Source organism: Xenopus laevis, chromosome 6S (genome assembly GCF_017654675.1).
Source record: "Xenopus laevis strain J_2021 chromosome 6S, Xenopus_laevis_v10.1, whole genome shotgun sequence".
In the NCBI taxonomy this organism is placed as follows: Eukaryota; Metazoa; Chordata; class Amphibia; order Anura; family Pipidae; genus Xenopus; species Xenopus laevis.
Genome location: NC_054382.1, coordinates 76,949,989 through 76,970,300, shown reverse-complemented (window position 1 = coordinate 76,970,300; position 20,312 = coordinate 76,949,989). Strand labels below are relative to the sequence as shown.

General features: G+C 33.2%; 1 long non-coding RNA gene across 1 annotated transcript in view; it reads left to right on the top strand.

Annotated features, from left to right (window-relative positions):
- LOC121395134 overlaps positions 1-19,675 on the top strand; it is a 26,555-nt gene extending 6,880 nt beyond the window's left edge. The window contains exon 2 of the long non-coding RNA XR_005962261.1: positions 19,308-19,675. This is a non-coding gene — a long non-coding RNA (uncharacterized LOC121395134). The remainder of the gene's footprint in view (positions 1-19,307) is intronic.
- The last annotated feature ends 637 nt before the right edge of the window (positions 19,676-20,312 follow it).

Genomic DNA, 20,312 nt, shown 5'->3' with positions numbered 1-20,312 from the left:
ATATGTATTCATCCATCTATATACACTCTACAGATATGTATATTCATCCATCTATATACACTCCTCAGATATATATTCATCCATCTATGTACAGTCTACAGATATGTATTCAGCCATCTATATACACTCAACAGATATGTAGTCATCCATCTAAATAGACTCTACAGATATATAATTATCCATCTATATACACTCTACAGATATATCTTCATCCATCTATATACACTCTACAGATATATATATTCATCCATCTATATACACTCTACAGATATATATATATATATATACACATTCATCCATCTATATACATTCTACAGATAAATATTCATCCATCTATATACACTCTACAGATATACATTCATCCATCTATATACACTCTACAGATATATATTCATCCATCTATATACACTCTACAGATATGTATTCATCCATCTATATACACTCTACAGATATGTATTCATCCATCTATATACACTCTACAGATATATATTCATCCATCTTTATACACTCTTCAGATATATATTCATCCATCTATGTACACTCTACAGATATGTATTCAGCCATCTATATACACTCTACAGATATGTATTCATCCGTCTATATACACTCTACAGATATGTATTCATCCATCTATATACACTCTACAGATATGTATTCATCCACCTATATACACTCCTCAGATATATATTCATCCACCTGTGTACAGTCTACAGATATGTATTCAGCCTTCTATATACACTCTACAGATATGTATTCAGCCATCTATATACACTCAACAGATATTTATTCATCCATCTATATACACTCTACAGATATGTATTCATCCATCTATATACACTCTACAGATATGTATTCATCCATCTATATACACTCTACAGATATGTATTCATCCATCTATATACACTCTACAGATATGTATTCAGCCATCTATGTACACTCTACAGATATGTATTCAGCCATCTATATACACTCAACAGATATGTATTCATCCATCTATATACACTCTACAGATATATATTCATCCATCTATATACACTCTACAGATATATATTCATCCATCTATATACACTCTACAGATATATATATTCATCCATCTATATACACTCCTCAGATATATATTCATCCATCTATGTACAGTCTACAGATATGTATTCAGCCATCTATATACACTCAACAGATATGTAGTCATCCATCTAAATAGACTCTACAGATATATAATTATCCATCTATATACACTCTACAGATATATATATTCATCCATCTTTATACACTCTTCAGATATATATTCATCCATCTATATACACTCTACAGATATGTATTCAGCCATCTATATACAGTCTACAGATATGTATTCATCCATCTATATACACTCTACAGATATATATATATATATATATATATATATATATCTGTATCTGTAGAGTGTATATAGATGGATGAATATATATCTGTAGAGTGATATAGATGGATGAATATATATCTGTAGAGTGTATATAGATGGATGAATTATATATCTGTAGAGTGTACATAGATGGATGCATATATATCTGAAGAGTGTATATAGATGGATGAATATATATATCTGTATAGTGTATATAGATGGATGAAATATATATCTGTAGAGTGTATATAGATGGATGAATATATATATTTTTTCTGTAGAGTGTATATAGATGGATGAATATATATATGTAGAATGTATATAGATGGATGAATGTATATCTGTAGAGTGTATATAGATGGATGAATATATATATATATATATATATATATATATATATATATATATATATCTGTATCTGTAGAGTGTATATAGATGGATGAATATATATCTGTAGAGTGTATATAGATGGATGAATATATATCTGTAGAGTGTATATAGATGGATGAATATATATATATATATATATATATTATTCATCCATCTATATACACTCTACAGATATACATTCATCCATCTATATACATTCTACATATATATATTCATCCATCTATATACACTCTACAGAAAAATATATATATTCATCCATCTATATACACTCTACAGATATATATTCATCCATCTATATACACTATACAGATATATATATTCATCCATCTATATACACTCTTCAGATATATATGCATCCATCTATGTACACTCTACAGATATGTATTCAGCCATCTATATACACTCTACAGATATGTATTCATCCATCTATATACACTCTACAGATATGTATTCATCCACCTATATACACTCTACAGATATGTATTCAGCCATCTATATACACTCTACAGAATATGTATTCAGCCATCTATATACACTCAACAGATATGTATTCATCCATCTATATACACTCTACAGATATATATTTATCCATCTACGTACACTCTACAGATATGTATTCATCTATATACACTCTACAGATATATATATTCATCCATCTATGTACACTCTACAGATATGTATTCAGCAATCTATGTACACTCTACAGATATACATTCATCCATCTATATACATTCTACAGATAAATATTCATCCATCTATATACACTCTACAGATATACATTCATCCATCTATATACACTCTACAGATATATATTCATCCATCTATATACACTCTACAGATATGTATTCATCCATCTATATACACTCTACAGATATGTATTCATCCATCTATATACACTCTACAGATATGTATTCATCCATCTTTATACACTCTTCAGATATATATTCATCCATCTATGTACACTCTACAGATATGTATTCAGCCATCTACAGATGCAGCCACTTTGGTTTGTCTGTTTGACACAGAATAACTAAACACAGATATCCCATTTATCTCATTTAACACAGAAAACTGTGTCACAACATCCCATCTAATTAAAGCATTCACCATTGTGAACAATGGTGCTTTGGTATGCTAATGAAAAGGTTAAATGCATTAAATGAGTTAAGATAACTTTAGATAACACAGTTTCTTCAATTAACTCTGAGTCATGACGCATTTAACTCACAAATCCAAGTGGCTTCATCTGTATATACACTCTACAGATATGTATTCATCCGTCTATATACACTCTACAGATATGTATTCATCCGTCTATATACACTCTACAGATATATATTCATCTATCTATATACACTCTACAGATATGTATTCATCCGTCTATATACACTCTACGGATATGTATTCATCCATCTATATACACTCTACAGATATGTATTCATCCACCTATATACACTCTACAGATATGTAGTCAGCCATCTATATACACTCTACAGATATGTATTCAGCCATCTATATACACTCAACAGATATGTATTCATCCATCTATATACACTCTACAGATATATATTTATCCATCTACGTACACTCTACAGATATGTATTCATCCATCTATATACACTCTAGCAGATATATATATTCATCCATCTATATACACTCTTCAGATATATATTCATCCATCTATGTACACTCTACAGATATGTATTCAGCCATCTATGTACACTCTACAGATATACATTCATCCATCTATATACATTCTACAGATAAATATTCATCCATCTATATACACTCTACAGATATACATTCATCCATCTATATACACTCTACAGATATATATTCATCCATCTATATACACTCTACAGATATATATTCATCCATCTATATACACTCTACAGATATGTATTCATCCATCTATATACACTCTACAGATATATATATTCATCCATCTATATACACTCTACAGATAAATATTCATCCATCTATATACACTCTACAGATATATATTCATCCATCTATATACACTCTACAGATATATATATTCATCCATCTATATACACTCTACAGATATATATATTCATCCATCTATATACACTCTACAGATATACATTCATCCATCTATATACACTCTACAGATATACATTCATCCATCTATATACACTCTACAGATATATATTCATCCATCTATATACACTCTACAGATATATATATATATATATATATATATATATATATATATATATATATATATATATATATATATACATTCATCGATCTATATACATTCTACAGATAAATATTCATCCATCTATATACACTCTACAGATATACATTCATCCATCTATATACACTCTACAGATATGTATTCATCCATCTATATACACTCTACAGATATGTATTCATCCATCTATATACACTCTACAGATATGTATTCATCCATCTTTATACACTCTTCAGATATATATTCATCCATCTATGTACACTCTACAGATATGTATTCAGCCATCTATATACACTCTACAGATATGTATTCATCCGTCTATATACACTCTACAGATATGTATTCATCCATCTATATACACTCTACAGATATGTATTCAGCCTTCTATATACACTCTACAGATAAGTATTTTAGCCATCTATATACACTCTACAGATATGTATTCAGCCATCTATATACACTCAACAGATATTTATTCATCCATCTATATACACTCTACAGATATGTATTCATCCATCTATATACACTCTACAGATATATATACTCATCCATCTATATACACTCTTCAGATATATATTCATCCATCTATGTACACTCTAGAGATATGTATTCAGCCATCTATGTACACTCTACAGATATGTATTCAGCCATCTATATACACTCAACAGATATGTATTCATCCATCTATATACACTCTACAGATATATATTCATCCATCTATATACACTCTACAGATATATATTCATCCATCTATATACACTCCTCAGATATATATTCATCCATCTATGTACAGTCTACAGATTTGTATTCAGCCATCTATATACACTCAACAGATATGTAGTCATCCATCTAAATAGACTCTACAGATATATATTCAGCCATCTATATACAACTCTACAGATATATATATTCATACCATCTATATACACTCTTCAGATATAATATTCAATGCCATCTATGTACACTCTACAGAAAATTATTCATCCATCTATATACACTCTACAGAAAAATAATTCATCCATCTATATACACTTTTACAGATAAATATTCATCCAATCTATAATACACTCTACAGATATATATTCATTCCATCTATATACACTCTACAGATATATATTCATCCTCTATATACACTCTGCAGATATATATTCATCCATCTATATACACTCTACAGATATATATTCATTTCCCTCTATATACACTCTACAGTATATGTATTCATCCATCTTTATACACTCCAGATATATATTTTATCCATCTATGTACACTCTACAGATATGTATTCATCCATCTATATAACTCTACAGATATATATTCACCATCTATGTACACTCTACAGATATTATTCATCCGTCTATATACACTCTACAGATATATATTCATCCATCTATATACACTCTACAGATAATGTATTCATCATCCTATAAAACACTCCCCAGATATATATTCATCCATCTGTATACAAATCTACAGATATGTATTCAGCCTTCTATATACACTCTACAGATTAAGTTTCACCATCTATATACACTCTAAAACAGATATTGTATTCAGCCATCTATATACACTCTAACAAAATGTATTCATCCATCTATATATACTCTACAAGATATGTATTCATCCATCTATATACACTCTACAGATATATATATATATCATCATCTTTATACACTCTCGATATATATTATCCATCTATATACACTCCTACAGATAGTATTCAGGCCATCTATATACACTCTACAGATATATATTCATCCATCTATATACACTCTACAGATATATATATATATATATATATATATATATATATATATATATATATTCATCCCATCTATATACACTCTACAGATATACATTTCATCCTCTATATACATCTACAGATATATATTCATCCATCTATATACACTCTACAGACATGTATTCATCCATCTATATACACTCTACAGATATGTATTCATCCATCTATATACACTCTACAGATATGTATTCAGCCATCTATATACAGTCTACAGATATGTATTCATCCATCTAAATAGACTCTACAGATATATATTCATCCATCTATATACACTCTACAGATATACATTCATCCATCTATATTCATTCTACAGATAAATATTCATCCATCTATATACACTCTACAGATATATATTCATCCATCTATATACACTCTACAGATATATATTCATCCATCTATATACACTCTACAGATATATATTCATCCATCTATATACACTCTACAGATATATATTCATCCATCTATATACACTCTACAGAATATAAATTTATCCATCTATATACACTCTACAGATATATATTCATCCATCTATATACACTCTACAGATATGTATTCACCATCTATATACACTCTACAGATATGTATTCATCATCTATATACACTCTACAGATATATATTTATCCATCTATATACACTCTACAGATTATATATTTCATCCCATCTATATACACTCTACAGATATGTATTCATCCGTCTATATACACTCTAAGGGTAATGTATTCATCCATTCTATATACACTCTCAGATATGTATTCATCCACCTATATACACTCTACAGATATGTATTCAGCCATCTATATACACTCTACAGATATGTATTCAGCCATCTATATACAGTCTACAGATATGTATTCATCCATCTAAATAGACTCTACAGATATATATTCATCCATCTATATACACTCTACAGATATATATATAATAATATCATCCATCTATATACAATCTACAGAAAATACATTCATCCTCTATATACATTCTAACAGATAATAATTTTATCCCTCTATATACACTCTACAGATATAATATTCATCCATCTATAATACACTCTACAGATATATAAAATATATATATATATATAATATATATATTCATCCTCTATATACACTCTCAGATATATATTAATCCATCTATATACACTCTACAGATAGATATATATATATATATATATATATATATATATATATATATATATTCAAAAACCATCTTTATATCACTCTAGCAGATATGTATTTATCCATCTAAATAGACTCTACAGATATATATTCATCCATCTATATCACTCTACAGAATATACATTATCCATCTATATAATTCTAAAGTAAATTTCATCCATCTATATACACTCAAACAGAAATTTATATATATTTATTCATTATATACCACTCTACAGATATATATGTATTCATCCATTTTAAAATACACTCTACAGATATTTTATTCATCCATCTATATACACTCTACAATTATATTCATCCATCTATATACACTCAAACAGATTATTTTCCCATCCATCTAATAACCTCTACAAAATATTATTCTTTCCATCTATATACACTCTACAGATATATATATATTCATCCATCTGTATACACTCTACAGATATATCTATTCATCCATCTATATCTATGTCAACAGTGAGTATTTACGTAAGCAGTGGGAGTGTGTTTTTCACTTTTTTTGTAGCAGTAATAAAGCCTCCTCTTCGTAGGACTGGTACATGATCAAAGATTTTATGTCTGAATTGGGGGAGAGTATGTTTCATTTTAAGCTAATGCTTCGATACAGGCTGATCAGCCTTTGCTGTGGCCAAAGAATTCATGATTGCAAAACGGTGATTGTTCATCCACTCCCGATAGGTCGTGGATGAACATAGTGTAATCCACATGGGCATGAAGATATATATACAACATGATCAGTGGTGCATGTAACCCTGTGTTGGATTCTGTATTTCACACCCATCCACAGATGTGAGTAGTGAGTGCCTTGTAACACCCCCACCACATGTGATGCAATTGGCACATATATAGTATCCAGACTTCAAAGGTCTAACCAACCAGATTCTCCCTTCTAGGGTTATTTTTTAAATCTTTCACCCCCCCGCAAAAAAATTCCCCTTTTTAAAAACCACCGGTGGGTTTTTTTTCCAAAAAGGGGGAAATTTTTGAATTAAGGGGTCTCCCATCTGTTTTTTCGGGGACTTTTTTTGGCCCCCGGAAACTGGCAGAAAAAAAAAAAATCTAATTGTTTTTTTTCTTTGGGGGAAAATTCCTTTTTCTGCCCCTTTAGAAAATTTTTTGAGCGTATATTTTTTGGTCTTTTTTCCGCTGATTTTTAAAAAGTTTTTTTTGGAAAAACCCCCCGGGAAATGTATTGGAAAAACCCCCCCATTTTTTTAACTCTCTTGAAAAAGGGCTGGGGGATCCCCCGGGGTCTTTGTTTGGGGAAACCCTGGGGGTATTTTTTTTTCTACAAATTTTTATTCCTAAAGGGGGGGGGGTTGGCCCCGGTTTAGAGTGCCCCCACAGACATGCCCCCAGGGCTTACCCCCCGGGGGCATTTTTTTTTGGGGCCCACTTTTTTTTTAAAATTCAAAAATGGTTTTTTTTTTTCAAACATCCCCCGGAAAACCTGATGGGAAGCCTGGTGGGGTATTGATGGATGGATGAAATATATATATTATATATATATATTTAAAATATAAAAATTTTATATATATATATATTAAAAAACACACATATATATTAAAAAACCCCCACACAAACTATTGTAGGGTTTATAGATGGATGAAATATATCTATAGAGTGTATATAGTGAAATATTATAATTTTTTAAAAATATATATATATATATATATATATATTTTTTCATTTATATGGGGGAATAAAAAAATATATATAATTATATATATAAAATTTTAAAAAACAGATGAAGCACTTGGATTTGTGAGTTAAAAAGGGGTCCTGACTTTAAAAAATTTTAAATTAAGAAACTGTGTTATCTAAAGTTTTCTTAAAACAAAATTTAAAAACCTTTAACCTTTTTTTTTAGCTCCAAAGCACCATTGTTTCACAAAGGTGGGGAAGGGGTTTTAAATTTGTGGGGGTTGTGTCACAGTTTTTTGTGTTAAATGAAAATAAATGGGATATTGTGTTTTTTTTTTCTTGTCAAAAAAACAAACCAAAATGGCTGCATCTGGGGTATCTCTGTAGAGTATATTTTTGATGAAAAAATTTATCTATATCTGTAGAGTGTATATAAAAGGATGAATATATATCTGTAGAGTGTATATGGATTGATGAATATATATCTGTACAGTGTATATAGATGGATGAATATATATCTGTAGAGTTTATATAGTTGGATGAATATATATCTGTAGAGTGTATAAAATGGATGAATATATATCTGTAGAGTGTATATAGATGGATGAATATATATATCTGTAGAGTGTATATAGATGAATGAATATATACGTATATATCTGTAGAGTGTGTATATAGATGAATGAATATATATCTGTAGAGTGTATATAGGTGGATGAATATATATCTGTAGAGTGTATATAGATGAATATATATATATCTGTAGAGTGTATATAAATGAATGAATATATATCTGTAGAGTGTATATAGATGGATGAATACATATCTGTAGAGTGTATAAAATGGATGAATATATATCTGTAGAGTGTATATAGATGAATGAATATATATCTGTAGAGTGTATATAGATGGATGAATATATATCTGTAGAGTGTATATAGATGGATGAATATATATCTGTATAGTGTATATAGATGAATGAATATATATATATCTGTAGAGTGTATATAGATGGTTGAATTTATATCTGTGGAGTGTATATAGATGGATGAATACATATCTGTAGAGTGTATATAGATGGATGAATACCTATCTGTAGAGTGTAAAAAATGGATGAATATATATCTGTAGAGTGTGTAGATGGATGAATATATATATCTGTAGAGTGTATATAGATGGATGAATATATATCTGTAGAGTGTATATAGATGGATGAATACATATCTGTAGAGTGTATAAAATGGATGAATATATATCTGTAGAGTGTATATAGATGAATGAATATATATCTGTAGAGTGTATATAGATGGATGAATAAATATCTGTAGAGTGTATATAGATGGATGAATATATATCTGTATAGTGTATATAGATGAATGAATATATATATATCTGTAGAGTGTATATAGATGGTTGAATTTATATCTGTGGAGTGTATATAGATGGATGAATACATATCTGTAGAGTGTATATAGATGGATGAATATCTATATCTGTAGAGTGTATATAGATGGATGAATATATATCTGTAGAGTGTATATAGATGGATGAATATATATCTGTAGAGTGTATATAGATGGATGAATATCTATATCTGTAGAGTGTATATAGATGGATGAATATATATCTGTAGAGTGTATATAGATGGATGAATATATATCTGTAGAGTGTATATAGATGAATGAATATATATATCTGTAGAGTGTATATAGATGGATGAATATATATCTGTAGAGTGTATATAGATGGATGAATATATATATATATATCTGTAGAGTATATATAGATGAATGAATATCTGTAGAGTGTATATAGATGGATGAATATATATCTGTAGAGTGTATAAAATGGATGAATATATATCTTTAGAGTGTATATAGATGGATGAATATCTGTGGAGTGTATATAGATGGATGAATATATATCTGTAGAGTGTATATAGATGGATGAATACCTATCTGTAGAGTGTAAAAAATGGATGAATATATATCTGTAGAGTGTGTAGATGGATGAATATATATATCTGTAGAGTGTATATAGATGGATGAATATATATCTGTAGAGTGTATATATATGAATGAATATATATATATATATATCTTTAGAGTGTATATAGATGGATGAATATATACATTATATATATCTATATATATATATATATCTATATATATATATATATTCTATATTATCATCACTTCTAACTTAGTTGGAAGTGACAAAACGCGTCAGGCGGGGCAGAGTGAATTCATCCAGAGTGTGTCCAGGAAGAGATACGCTGTGTGAAACACGAGATACCGGCCTGAGCGATTCCGTTCCGGAACACAGCGAACTAGACAACCGCACTAGCGTCTGGAAAGACTAATAAACACCTTTTATCTGGTTTTATGTAAGTTTAACTTTTAAAATGTTCTATGTATATTAAAGCGATTTTACACTATTAGAAGCGCATCTCTCCTAGTTAATCCAGAGTGGAATCTGGACGATTAATGGCAGATATGCTACAATCTATATAGAACGTCTGTAAGTACCCAACTATTGTTGCGGGCGGATCACAGAAGAATAAAAACGAGTCTTGCTGAATGAAAGAGCTTTTTATTCACGTGAATGTGTAGATAAAAATCAATTTCACACAGACGGATAGTGAAAAGCAAACTAACCTACTATACTATATTGGAAAATTATTCTTTTCCCTCCATCTCATTTTTCTCTTATATCCCTGAGCTTCTTGGAGAAGCGCTGTTTCACAGGTTTTTGTATTTATTTGTATATTTCTACCGGTTGGAGAACGGTTACAAAACGGCAACGGAAGTGAATTTCCAAAATCCTTATCTTTTCCTTTGAAAGTGACATCAAATTGACTAATAATGCAGCTTATCTTTTAAAATGTCCAATAGAATGGGGTGAGAATTATGTATGTCGCATCTTGCATTTGACATATAACAAGCATTTAAGAAGGTTATGCAGCAGATATGGATACATCACTTATAAACTAGTTTAGGATTGTCGCAAAAGACACTGCTTTGATGGGGTGTGTCAGCTTATTCATATTTGTACAAACAATGTGACCAAATGTGTCTCTTTTTCTGCCTTTATGGCTGGTAATTCACTTTTCTCTAAACATGCAAGAATCACATGTATTTGGAGTGCTGAGAAATTTGAAATTGTTTACAGTTTTACTATGTCTTTTGCACCCAAAATTTGCTTTTAGACTATAGAATGAGTGGCATCACTGCTGAATATGTACAGTCATATGAAAAAGTTTGGGGACCCCTCTCAGCCTGCATAATAATTTACTCCACTTTCAACAAAAAAGATAACAGTGGTATGTCTTTCATTTAGAAACACAGATCAAAGGAGGGCACTCCGAGCAACAAAAAGAAGTTTTTTGGGAATAAAGCATCAAATGTAAAAAGGTGCTGTTAACCCAAGGATACCACCAACAAGTAACCCACATGTCACATATAATGGGTTTGCATGCTTTAAATAATATACAAAAAAGCGGTGGTATAAGGTAAATTTATTTTATATAGATAACAAAAGTACAACAGGTAAATCAATATCTTTTACAAGACAATTTTACATAATATTACTAATGAGCATATACATACCACCAGTTTTGTAAGTTGAAAGTAAAAAGGAGAAACAAACCACAAGGAACAGATACACTTTTCCAAGGAATGAGAATCCCCTTAATTCTCGGCACACTAGACTTTGTCAAGGGGGATTCTGATTCTTTTTTGGTTTGAACTTACAAAACTGGGGCCATTGTTAAAGTCGAGGGTCAGATAAATTCAACCCAATATCAACAAATTCTTCAGGATAATGTTCAAGCATCAGTCACAAAGTTGAAGTTACACAGGGGTTGGATATTCCAACAAGGCAATGACCCTAAACACACTTGGAAATCTACAAAGGAATTTATGCAGAGGGAGAAGTACAATATTCTGGAATGGCCGTCATGGTCCCGCGAGTTGAATGTCACGGAAAATCGATGGAATGATTTGAGGCATGCTGTCCATGCTTGTCAGCCATCAAATTTAACTGAACGGGAGAGATTTTGTATGGTCAAAAATACCGCCATCCAGAATCCAGACGCTCATCAAAGGCTATAGGAGGTGTCTAGAGGCTGTTACATTTGCAAAAAGAGGCTTAACTAAGTATTGATGCAATATCTCTGTTTGTTGGGGTGCCCAAATTTATGCACCCGGCTAATTTTGTTATTATGCATATTGCATATTTTCTGTTAATCCAATAAACGTTGTCACTGCTGAAATACTACTGTTTCCATAAGGCACGTTATATATTAAAAGGAAGTTGCTAATTTGAAAGCTCAGCCAATGATAAACAAAACTCCAAAGAATTAAGGGGGATTCCCAAACTTTTTCATATAACTGTAGATGTATAAATATGAATGTTTTATAATCTTGAAGTTTAAAGCTTCATTTTAACCTTCTTACGTCTTTCTTTTTTGTATAAGTTTTTATTTTGCATTTTCAATTAGACAACAAGAAGCCTAGACAGAAAGTAAGAAATACTGTACAGTAAACGGTTGTCTTATATCAATTTTGTATTTCCAAACTTGACCGAAGATGAATGTATTACAAGAGACAGTTTAGGTAGAGGTTTTTATATTGGGGGCAGGCATCACCTATTGCTCTTTTGAGCTGGGCTGGTGATCAGGCAGGGCCCTGACCCACTGCTGTCTCTGGTAGGGTGAGCTATGGGCCCCATATAGCCAGAAATGTGTCTTGGCCAAGTATACTACTTTCTACAGGGGGAGGACCTCGTTGATGGACTTTTTCCATGAGCTCTTGGAAAGAGTTAAGTTGCCCCTGCTCCACTTTCTGAGTGAATGCTTCACTCCCAGAGAGGCCCAGAGGCCAGATTCAGGAAGCACCAGGAGATGGAGTCTCAAATTTGCCCATAGGGGTGTGCATGGGGGCCAAGTGTTGGTTTTGGGTAGAGTTGTATAAGGTACATCCCAAAGATTCTCATGATGGTAACCATTGTGGCAGTGTATGGGAAAACAGAGTGCTCGCCCCTATTGAGGGGATTCTCTAGTATTTCCAATAAGGTGGTGCACCCTACCTCAGCTGTCAGTACCACATTCAGCTTGTGCCACATTCTGCTGAATAAATGATTTAAAGGCATTGCAGAAGGTAGTGTTGTGTTTCCTCCCTATGAGAATCTATCTGCTGAAACCATCTCTGGGGTAGGTACACAGGGGTGTTAAGGAACTCGGGCAGGAAGATCATTTTGACTAGATTTGCTCTCCCCACTAGAGATACGGGAAGGTTTGCTGTTTTTCTAAAGCAGCTCTGGGAGAACTCTGTAAACTGTTCTAAATTAATAATTTCATTGATACATTTCTTATCTTTTTCCCTGCTGAGCAGAATCCCTTTGTTTCACTGAAAGCATCTGTTGGAATTGATGCAATAGTTGCTAATATTCCATAGAGACTGCTGATTTTGGAAAAAATAAAAATGTTAAGCAATTGAAAAACAAATAAGCTGAAAAAAGTGTTTGGAAGATGAACCACCCCTTAAAGGGGTGGTTCACCTTTCAGCTTACTTTTATTATGTTATAGAATGTTTCATTGTAAAAAAAACTTTTCAATTGGTCTTTGTTTTTTAATTTCTATAGTTTTTTAATTTGCCTTTGTCTTCTTAATCTTTCCAGATTTCAAATGGGGGGGGGGGTTTTGGCAAATTCCAGAGGGGCTGCTGTAAGATGCCACAGACAGTCACTAATTATTGGGCCCGTGGGGGGGCTGTTTGGGCCTATTTTGAATCCCAGTTCAAGCCAAGGAATAGGAGTTCCAGCAGTTGCAGGTTTTTCACCACAAAGGAGAGCTTCAGCTGGAGTGGCAAATGTTGACTTTTCTCTTCCTCATTTTTAAAAAGCTAATCATGCCCTCACTGGACATACCACGGGGCACTGTAAAACAAAAAAGATATCATATAGTAAAGGATTTTTTTTTCTCTTTAGGCTAATGCTAGACAGGGTTGAAAATCAGCCAGTTGAAACACGCAGGCTGAGTATTAGCCCATAGACTGGCATTAGCCTCCAGTCCTGACTCGTACTTTTTCAGATAACGGAGTCTATCTGTAATTTGGATTACCATACGTTGAGGCTACAATCATTCAAAAATTAAATGAGCCTAGTTTTTTTTTCCTAGCAAAATTGATTCATGGTAGCTTATTTACCATCAAGTTTAAGTTACTATTATATTATTACAGAGAAGCAGGAAATTATTAATAGTTGCCAGGACTATGGAACAATGGCATTCTTGTGTCTTGGTGCTTTCTAGATAATGGGGTTTAGGATAATGACTGCTTCAGAAATCTCTAGAAAACCTTCGAGATTTATCTACATTGTTGCCAAAATGAGTCGTGTGCTTTAACCTCACTGAGTTTTTTTATACTGTACATTTACTGTACATTGTATATATGTTCTTTGTTGCTGGAGCTTTTTTTTAATAAAAAAAACACAACTGACTTATAACTGTAGGAAGAGCAATACCATGCCACAGCTATTTAGTAAGAGGGTAACAGTAGAGTTTCAGCAATGACAGTTGGAGGGTTCATGAAAAGGCTGCCCATGGAATTACAGTTCAGAATATCCAGTATGGCCGCCCATGGATGGAAAAACTGAGGTGGTTTGATACATTAGGCATATCAGGTCATCAAACAGTTTTTTGGGGATGGCAGTTTGCAGGGGAGACTGCATGCATCAAGTTGATTAATAATATGCTCTAATCTAATGGAAAAGGCATATGTAGAAAAGGGAGGTCGGTGGCTACATGCAGTTAATTAGTATAATTCATTGTTGTGGGGCAACAAGTATGTTATGCCCCCCTAGGAAACAGTCACAGAGATTTATAGCTATCTAAGAATAGCAGCAGGTACCAAGAAGAAACACCCAAAATATGAATGCTAGGGGTCCACTGAACAGTTTGATGCCCATTGTGCTGAGGATTACCAAAGTATCTGGTGCTAAGAGACCCAAAAATAAAGTTTGTGTTTGTTTTTCACTTGAAAAATCAAAAAATTTACATTTTTTTGCAGGGCAAAACCCCATAAGGATACATTAACCCCCCAAAACCATATATTTTTTGGAAAAGTCACTTTCAGATGAATCAAGAGTCACAGTGCGTTCCCAAAATTGTTGCTTTTGTTGAAATACCTGGAAAAAGCTTTAAAGCTTCCACTTACTAGCATCTTATCTCTCACATAGCATAAGGTACCAAGAGAAAACATCCTAAATATGAATGCCTGGGGTCCACTCATAGTTTAATGCACGTTGTGCATAGGATAACCAAAGTGTCTGGCATTTAGAGACCCCAAAATGAAGTTAGCGCATACACATTTTCCCGGGAGTCACTTGAGCTACTGAATAACCATTACATTTACAGCGTTTTTTGCGGGGTAAAAAAAACATATTGACCCCCCCAAAACCAGCTGCAGTACGGCGCTGGAAGTCTGGGAAAATTGTGCAGAAGCAGGACACAGATTTTCCCGTCTCTACTTGTTTCCTAGGGGCTGGGGAAGAGCAGGGATAGAGTGAGCAGCTGTTCTTCATGCCTGTAAGACATTGCAACACTGACCCAATTATGAGCAAAGCTATAGATTTATGGCATAATCACTGTGGAATTCCTGCTCATAGTATTTGACCACAAGAAAGAAATTCTGATGTGTAAATAGTATTTCTTTTTTAATTGTATTTTATAAATTCACTTAAGCTGAACGGGACAATAAGGCTTATGTTTGCACTGGGTGTATTTCACACACAGGTGTCAAATGCTCTTTATGGAACTACAGGCTAAAGCCCCTCTTTTATATAAAAAAGGATTTTTGCTGCCAATAGATAATTTATTTGTAGGTGCTGGAAGAACAGATGCAAACTTTAAATGTAACTTGTCCTTTTGGAGTATTGCTTGACAACTACATACTCAAATGGTGTAGAAAAAAATACACAAGGGCAAAAATAAGGTTGATGAGTGTTTACCATTGTAAGAGCCTTCAGGAGTCGCTATCTCAGTTAATGCTTTGATTTAATTCAAAATTCAGTTTGGGACTTGGCACTTAGGGATCTTAGCACTTTTTGCAGGATTTGTGTTCAACCAGACTGAATCCGAACCCTTAGGGGGTTATTTATCAAGGTCCGTATTTATCTCAATATTTTATGCTACAAGCTCCGATCAAATCCGCTCGGGTTTTTTACACTTATTTATTATTACATTTTCCCAAACATTTGCGGGAAATAAAAAATTTTCATCCAAATTTCACGTTTTTTCCTGAATTTTCACCCGAAAACTTTGTGGTATTGCACGAAACCCAGCGCACACCAAAAAATCATTGGGACTTCTCCCACTGACTTATATGCAACCTCGACAGGTCTGAGGTGCCGGATTTTCTAATTCAGACTTTTAAATCCTCGGGGGAGAGTCCTGCAGTGGGTCGTGTACCCGCAAAAACCTGCGGTACTCTGCGGGTAGAAGTTCCAGGTGAGGGTATAGAAGCGATGATGCCACTTGCGGTTTACAATGACAGCACTTCCTGATTCTTGATGGTCAGCAGCACACGGGTCAGGGTTGCGGATAAGGTACTTGTGGGTCAGGTTGCTGGTACGGGTTCCAAAAAATGGACCCGTGCAGGACTCTACCTTGGGGTTTAATAAATTACGAAAAAGTCAGGTTTTATAAAAAAAAAAATCATAAAATTTTTTGTGATTTTTGAATTCGGAGTTTAGTAAATAATCCCCTTAAAGTCACATAACTTCCAATCTCTGGACAACCAGAAGGGAAATGTTGTTAAAAATTTATTTGCCATTCTGCTAATTCAAAAACAATGGGTTATGTTTTTAATTATATATACAGTATATCATTCTGGGGTGACCTTCTTCAGAAATGTTCCAAACAGCAAACTAACATCCCTGTGAAAGGTCACTAACGAGTAACTAAAATACTGGATTTCTATGATTTGAGAAAATAAAAAGGTGAGTTCCTCTTGTGGACAATACATAAATGAAAATAGATACAGATATATACTGTGTGTGTGTGTGTGTATAGATATATATAGTCGTGCCAATAAAATTGTTTATTGCTTCGTAAGTCGTGTGAGTGCGGCTTCATCTTTGCAACTTTGAATTTCCTTTTGGAGGACAGCACCCAGGCAACTTTAACTGCGATTTTGTGAGTGCCGATACCTACATTTTGATATATATATATATATATATATATATATATATATATACAAAACATTGCATATATGTAGAGAGAGAGAGACTTTCAACATCTGAAACTTTTTATACTGTAAATTATTTATTATTAAAAAGCTCTGACCCATTTAAAAATATAGAATAGCTTAAAATCATAAACATAGTAGAGTAGAAATATATATTGTCCTATTGATTTACATTTTTGTTAAAAATACAAGAGTTAGATGTTAAAACAGTCAGGAACATCCCAAGTTCACAAATAGAAGATTCTTGTGTACAATTCCATCCTACTTGAGTACAGATAGGTTCAGTAAAGTGCCAATATAACATCATGGTCAAAACGAGTGCATTGAATAGGACTTGCATACATTTGTCTACTGATTTAATCATGAAAATGGTTAAATCTTGAACAAGCAGGGAATCTGAAGCTACTCCATGTTTGGTCCTTGTGAGGCAGGTAGATTAGCAGTAAACCAGCAACCCCTCCCCATGTTGTGGTTAAGAGATAAACAGGGGAAATTCTGCAGGGGATGCTGCAAATCAAATTATTTACCTTGCAAGGACCAAATTGGAATCGCTTCAGTTTCACGGTTTAAGAAATAACAATAACCACATATTTTTCATGATTAAAGAAACAGTAACACCAAAAAATGATACAGAGAATGATACAGAGATCAGCTGTGTATCCTGTGCCTTTTCTTCTTCTTCTTTGAATGGCTGCCCCCATGGCTACACAGCAGCTTGTTATGTAAACTATAGTAGTGGGTCTAAAGCCTAAAGATCAGGAATAGTTTAAACAGCGGTTCCTTAAAATCAAAAAGCTTTATTCCAGGTTACATTTAAAAACAGTGGACAGGACTTCACAAGAGACATACTTTCTGTTCTATGACAGTGTGATCACCTGACGCGTTTCAGGCCTCATTCTGGCACTTCATCAGAGGTGATGTCAGCAGTTACTCTAGCCTTTTATGACTATGTCAATTAAAAGCATCAATTAAACATAAAAACACTGGGAAACGTGTTTTAAGGGTAAAAATCCAGTATACCTCTCTTTATCAATCACTCTATGTAGATCTCCTCCCCTTACCCCTAGTTTAACACTTTCAATGCCCTGAAACTTAATATAATTGAAATCTCCATTATGTGCATACATGATATGTTTTCCTATTGCTGAAATGTTCTTATTGTTAGTTAGTTTGTTCTGTTCCAATTTTTCTTTATCAAAAGGTGTGAGATGCTCTCTGGCTCGTTCCTTGAGAGATCTGTAGGTTCTCCCCACATACTGTTTACCACAAGTACGTGTGGCTAAATATACAATCCCTCTAGAATTACAGTTAATATAACTTTTCTGTTATGTTACTTTTAAATGTGGTTTGTACTGATATATGTTTACACACCTTACATCTATTACTTCCACATTTATAACTCCCATTTTTCTTTAACCAGCCCGACCCTTCTTTTTTTATATATTTTTAGGGCAATATAGACTGGGAGAAGCATCGCTGGAAATTGTCCTTCCTCGTCTGAATACAAATTTTATGCTATCAAGCATTTTTTTTATCCAATAGAGGATCCATCTTCAGCACATCAAGTCTCCTTTCGACTATTTTCCTAATCTTAATTGCCTGGTTGCTGTATTGTGTAATTAAAAAGTGTTTTCTCCATATTTTGTAATTTTTTCTCTCCAATTTTTTCTTTTTCCTTTTTTAGATTGTGAATGTACAAGTTCTTCTCTAGAAGTTGCAACTGCTGTTTCATAAGCCATCTTAATATGACAGTGTGACAATATTTAAGTTTATATTCAATGCATTGGTTTAAAATAAATATTGATTTTCTACAGTAAACATGGATCAATTTGTTATATGTCACAACAACCTATTGCTTTGTACTTCACAAAGACTTGCTCGAAGATGTTATTTTCTTTTATATGCTTAGCTCCAGCCATTCCACAACAAGGCTTTATTCAAATATTCCGGGTTGTGGTTGTAAACATATTACTCAAGTAATTGTGCTATCCACTCATATTATAGTTACATTCTTTAGAAAACCATGTATTAGCGACAGATATAAACACAGCAGGTGTGCCAAACACATGCCACTAGCTTGCTGCAGACTGTAACACCCTCCCTTGCTGCAGACTGTAACACCCTCCCTTGCTGCAGACTGTAACACCCTCCCTTGCTGCAGACTGTAACACCCTCCCTTGCTGCAGACTGTAACACCCTCCCTTGCTGCAGACTGTAACACCCTCCCTTGCTGCAGACTGTAACACCCTCCCTTGCTGCAGACTGTAACACCCTCCCTTGCTGCAGACTGTAACACCCTCCCTTGCTGCAGACTGTAACACCCTCCCTTGCTGCAGACTGTAACACCCTCCCTTGCTGCAGACTGTAACACCCTCCCTTGCTGCAGACTGTAACACCCTCCCTTGCTGCAGACTGTAACACCCTCCCTTGCTGCAGACTGTAACACCCTCCCTTG